Here is a 5,954-nt window from a genome sequence, read left to right on the forward strand (position 1 = left end):
TCCTTCTGTAGGCAAAGGTGCCGTAGGGACATATAAATGTGGTCTTTTCCTGATCCTCAGGGGCGATTTCAATCTGATTGTAACCCAAATACCTATCAAGAAAACAGTAATAGGAATGACTAGCTAGCCTTTCTAAGATTTGATCAATGAAGGGCAAAGGAAAGTGGTCTTTCCTCGTGATGGTATTCAGCTTCCTATAGTCAATGCACATTCTCCAACCAGTAGTAACTCTAGTTGGCACGAGTTCATTATTGGCATTGGCTACGATGGTGATCCCGGACTTCTTAGGAACTACCTGAGTTGGACTCACCCATTGACTATCGGATATGGGGTATATGATACCCACATCCAATAGTTTAAGAACCTCATCCTTAACCACTTCCCTCATGTTCAGATTTAGTCTACGTTGTGATTGCCGAGAGGTCTTCATATTATCCTCAAGATATATGCAGTGAGTACAAATCGAGGGGTCGATTCCCTTGAGGTCTGCTATCGTCCATCCAATGGATCCCTTATGCTCAATGAGAGTAGATATGAGCATACTCTCCTGTTCTTTCTCCAGGTGGGCAGAGATCACCACCAAGTATGTCTCATCTTGACCTAAATAGATATATTTCAAATCAGAGGGCAAAGGTTTTAGGTCAAGCTTCGACGGCTTGAGGTTAGACGGTAGAGGCACTACATCAGTTTGAGGCAACTCTTCAAATTGTGGCCTCCACCGGTTAACTTCAAGTATCGGTGCAGCATCAAGCAAGGCACACGTCTCCCTAATCATGTCATCATCAAAATCATGGGAGTGGGCCAGGCACGTCTCTAGAGGGTCAGAGGATAAGGTCAGAGGTGTCGTATCTTCCACTAAAGTGTCAATCATGTTAATGTCGTGGAAATCGTCATCATCCTCTAAGTTTTTGCCATTATTGAAAAAGATGTTTGACTCCAATGTCATATTCTCAAAGGACATAGTCATAATACCATTCCTGCAATTGATAATTGTGTTTGAAGTGGCAAGGAATGGGCGACCAAGAATGACGTGAATCTAAGTGCTCACGTTATTGATGGGTTCGATGTCCAGGATGATAAAATCTACAAGGTAGTAAAATCTATCGACTTGGACCAACACATCCTCAATTATCCCTCTTAGTACACGAACAGAGCGATCAGCAAGTTATAGTGTGGTTAGGGTGGGTTTTAATTCACCTAAACCTAACTGTTTGTATACCGAGTAGGGAATCAGATTGACGCTCGCTCCTAAGTCAAGAAGTGCATGATCAATTCGATGGTCCCCGATTACACATGATATGGTTGGGCTACCAGGATCTTTGAATTTCTGTGGCACGTCTTGCTTTAGGATGACACTCACTTTCTCAGTCAAGAAGATCTTCTTTTGAATACTCTGCCGTCGTTTGGTCGTGATAAGTCTTTCAGGAATTTGGCATGTGAAGGTATCTGTTTTACGACATTAAGTAGAGGAATGTTGACTTTCACTTGTTTCAACACCTCTAGGATATCCTGAGAGTTAGAGAGAGGTTTTGGTGTAACCAACTGTTGGGGAAATGGAGCAACTAGCTTTTCTAGAAGTTTCAGTTCTAATTTTTGTGGGGCCTCATTAGATTCATTATTGTTATCCTTTTCTGGTTCTTGAGGCTTTTCGGGCCTAACCAGAAGGGTTTTATCAATGATCTTCCCACTCGTAAGAGTGGTGATGGATTTAGCGTGCCCCATTTGATTTGAAGAGTGGGATCACTTATCTCGTTTTGCGGTTTAGGATTGGGGAGCGGTTGTGCAGGAAGCATCCCCTTTTCTATAACCGTCATACGTGAATCCATCTTTTGCATAAAGTCTCACATTGCCTAGGTCAGCTCTTGCATGGAATTTTGAACCAGTTCTTCTTGAGGTTTCCCCTGATTTGGATTTTGATTGAAGAAACTTTAAGGGGTAGCAGTTTGTCCATTTCTCCAACTAAAGTTTGGATGATTTTTCCAACCAGAATTGTACGTATTAGAGGTCAGTCCATTGAAAGGTCTTTGATAATTATTTACAGCTTTAGATTGTTCATTCAACACTTCTCGAAAGGTGGGTATTGTAGGACAATTTTCAGTTGTATGAATGTTGCAATCACAGATGCCGCAAACACTTTCATTAACCTTATCCTTCTTTCCTTCCATGGCCTTAACTTTTCTTATGAGTGTAGTCACTTTATACTTGAGATCATCCTCTTCTTTCAAAAGATACAATCCACCTTTCTCCTTAGATTGAGTCGGCTTAGACATGGTGTTCGATTTTGGGTAATAGTCCCATGATTGTGTTTTTTCAGTAAGACTATCGAGGTAATCCCATACCTCGTCAACATTTTTATTAATGAATTCTCCATTACACATTGTCTCGACCATTTGGCGCATGGAAGATGTCAGTCCATCATAGAAAAAATTTGTAATGCACCATGTTTCAAAACCATGTTGTGGGCATGAACTGACCAAATCCTTGAATCTTTCCCAACATTAGTAAAATGTTTCATCCTCCTTTTGTGTGAAGTTCATGATTGCTTTTCTGAGGGTAATTATTTTATGATGTGGAAAAAATTTTTTATGAACTCCCTTTGCATGTCATTCCATGTGCCAATGGATCTAGGACATAGTAAATGTAACCATGTCTTAGCCTTCTCCTTTAAGGAAAAAGGAAAGAGTTTCAGCCTGACTGTGTCCTCAGGCACATTTTGAAAATATAAAGTGGCTATGATCTCATCAAACTCTTTCAAATGTAGATATGGTTCTTCAGATTCAAGCCTATGGAACTTACGAAGTAGTTGGATAACCCCTGGCTTGATGTCCATATGTCCTGCATTTTCAGAAAAAATCATGCATGAGGGCGTACTCACCCCCGCTGGTTGTAAATAATCTCGTAAAGTACGAGGCGGGGGTGCTTGATGCACCTCATTCTCATCCTGAATGTCTTCCACCCTGAGTTGAGGTAGAAGAGGTTGGTTCTCAGCCATCACTTCAATTAACTCAGGGGATTTCAAGTGGTGTTTAGTCTTACGATGGATAGTTAACATCTCAACCAATCCTCCTTCAGTCAAGAGACATCGAGTGTTGTCACAGGCCACTTGGGCATGAAACACTCGCAGCCCTTAATCAAATTCAAAACTTAATCCTAAGAAAGGAAAAGAAAGTCTAAAAAGAAAGAGAGGGTTGGAAAGAAGTTACCAAATTGGGGTCCCTAAGTTAAAAACCTGAAAAATAAAACAAAATAAGTTAGATTCTAAAAAGAGAAGGGCTAAAATTAGGAAATCCTTAAAAAAGAGAGTAGCAGTAAACTGATTTCTAAAAGAAAGATTTCCTAAAAGAAAGTGGAAATTTCTAAAATAAATTAGGAAAGTCCTAAACTAGAAAGTAAGTTACTAAAAGGGATATGAAAAATAGAAAGTAGAGAAAGAGCTTACCGAATTAGAAATTTCTATCTTAAAAGCTTACAAAATAGGAAAGTTAGTTTCTAAACAAAAATTCTACAAGTAGAAAATTTCTAAAAATAATTTAGGAAATAAAGTTAGATTCTAAAAGAGTTAGAATTAGAAAGTTACTAAAAATAAAAATAGAAAGTTAGTTTCTAAAAAGGAAAGTTCCAAAATTAGAAGGTTTCTAAAATAGAAAATCTAAACCTAAAATTAGAAAGAATAGAGGAATTAGAAAGGGATTACCAATTTAGAAGTTTATGTCAGGATCCTACAAAATAGGAAAACAGGTTAGTTCCTAGAAATAAAATAAAATAAAAACCTTTAACCTAAAGTTAGTAAAATCCTAATCTTAACCAAATTCTAAAACTAATTAATCTCAGAAAACGTAACCGTCAATCCCCAGCAACAGCGCTAAAAACTAGTTCACTCCTCAAGTATAGGGTTGTGATGTAGTAATAAACTCGGTGAGACCGAGGTCGAATCCCAAGGGATTGATACCTGTACGTTATCTGAAACTAAGTGGAACGAGAACTAGATTAAGATGAAATCTAAATCGAATGATTTTTGAGGAATAATAGTGAAATATTACTCTAAAACTTAAGGAATTCAGAAGAAGGAAACTAGGGATTCAGAGGATCCACTTGCAGAGATTAGGGAGATCTTATGCCTGCATCAAGAATCATGGAGATTAAACTGAACTTACTTGATCTAGTTTTCACGCGATGAAAGGTATATGAATTAGAATGGATTCCATCAAACCATGCCCAGGAGACAAAGCAAATAACAGAATTAAACTAATTACCAACCAATCAACAATGCATGAAGGTTAGGAAGGGTACCGTCATCTGACCATCCCATGAGACGATGGTGAACAACAGGGCTTCCTGACGTCATAAACATCAAAAGGAGGAAGAAATACATAAAACCATTGCGGATCTATTGTAATTTCAGTCACAACAAACCATTAAAAAAAGCTAAAAGTATTCCTTTTAATTGAACTAAAATCAACATCAATCGGTCTAAATAAGAGGCACAAGTAAAGTCTCTCCCATCAAACTACAAGCTTCACCTCTTAGCCCTAGCTAAGAGGTTCAGCCAGACATGGATGGCTAGATCTCTTGAAAATAAAATAAATAAATTAAAGTAATAGGAGAAAAAAAATAAAACTCTCTCTCGCTGCTCCACGCTTCACGTCCCAGCTTCCCTTCTAATTCCTCCTTTTTCCTTCCCTTCTTCCCGTTCTCTCTCTTTCTTATAGCTGTCAAGCGCCTTGGAGGAGTCAGTTCTGCACTCCTCTTTACACAGCAAAGGGTTCCGGCACCAACTTTGTTCTCACAGCAAGCAACGCACAAAAAGGCTACGTTTGGACTGAAAATCAGGATGTTGATCGTCCCGATTATTGCATCCTCCATCATGGATAGGGTTAAACCTGGCTGGGGCTTCCATTGGACGGTTCGGATCGCTGATCCGATCACGTTCTGGGTCACGTAACTCCACAAAAAATCTGGATTTTTCGGACGCGGGTAAACCTTACGCAGGTTGCACTGATGTGTTCGGTGGGGCCCATAATGATGTCTTTAGAGAAATCCACTTCGTTTATTGGATTCCTGACAAGAAACTGGTCAGGGAGGGTGGGTTTTCTTCAAATTCTGCATGGCCCATTGTACTAGATCCATCCACCGTCCATCTTACTTTTGGACGATCAAAAATGGATCTTCGGGACCTTTTGAAAATTTGCCACTTAGGCATGAGTGATATGGCCCTCGTGATTCTCATGGACAGTCTAGATCAGTCATCTGGACCATGATGGTGGCCCACAGAGATCGTCCGTAGGCTCTGTTCTTGCGTAAACAGAGAAGAAAAAAAAAGGATTTCTTCCACTGTGCTGATGGTGGGGCCCATGATTAAATTCAGTTAGGAAATCCACACCGTCCACTGAAATCCTGGCGAAAATCCAGTCAGGAATGAGTAGTTTTGGTAGGTTCTTGTGTGGCCCACTGTACTAACTCAATTCACCGTTCATCTTACTTCTTTTAACAATCCACGTGCATACACGTGTATGGGTCCAAAATTCCACCTAGGTGAGGGTATTCCCTACCCCAGAGATACCATGGATGGCTCTGATCATCAAAATATGCTATAGGTGGGACCCACTATCCAAAAATGGACGAACAACGTCCGTCCGCTGTCCCTGCGTAAGAAGAAGACGGGTCAGCCCGTCTTTGACCGGGCTGACCGTATGGTGCACGCCTGGTGCGTGTACACTATGTACACGCACTGTACATGTAGGGTCCACTGTGATGTTCGTGAGACATCTGCTCCGTCCATTTGATGTGTCACTTCATTTAAGGCATTGAGAATAAAATTGAAGCATTTTCAGATACCAGGCGGGTCCCAAATCACTGATTTATGGGTTGATCTGTCCGTTGGGCCACTTCTAGAGGGATCCAATGGCTGAAATTTGACGTGTACGGTTAGTTTTTGGTCCTCGAGCCATGTATAA

General features: G+C 40.3%; 1 non-coding gene across 1 annotated transcript; it reads left to right on the top strand.

Moving 5' to 3' along the window:
• The first annotated feature begins 2,448 nt into the window (after positions 1-2,448).
• LOC131257198 (small nucleolar RNA R71) lies at positions 2,449-2,555 on the top strand. The gene has a single exon (XR_009177211.1). It is a non-coding gene; the product is annotated as a small nucleolar RNA R71 (small nucleolar RNA).
• The last annotated feature ends 3,399 nt before the right edge of the window (positions 2,556-5,954 follow it).

The sequence above is a fragment of the Magnolia sinica genome, chromosome 9, assembly GCF_029962835.1.
Source record: "Magnolia sinica isolate HGM2019 chromosome 9, MsV1, whole genome shotgun sequence".
In the NCBI taxonomy this organism is placed as follows: domain Eukaryota; kingdom Viridiplantae; phylum Streptophyta; class Magnoliopsida; order Magnoliales; family Magnoliaceae; genus Magnolia; species Magnolia sinica.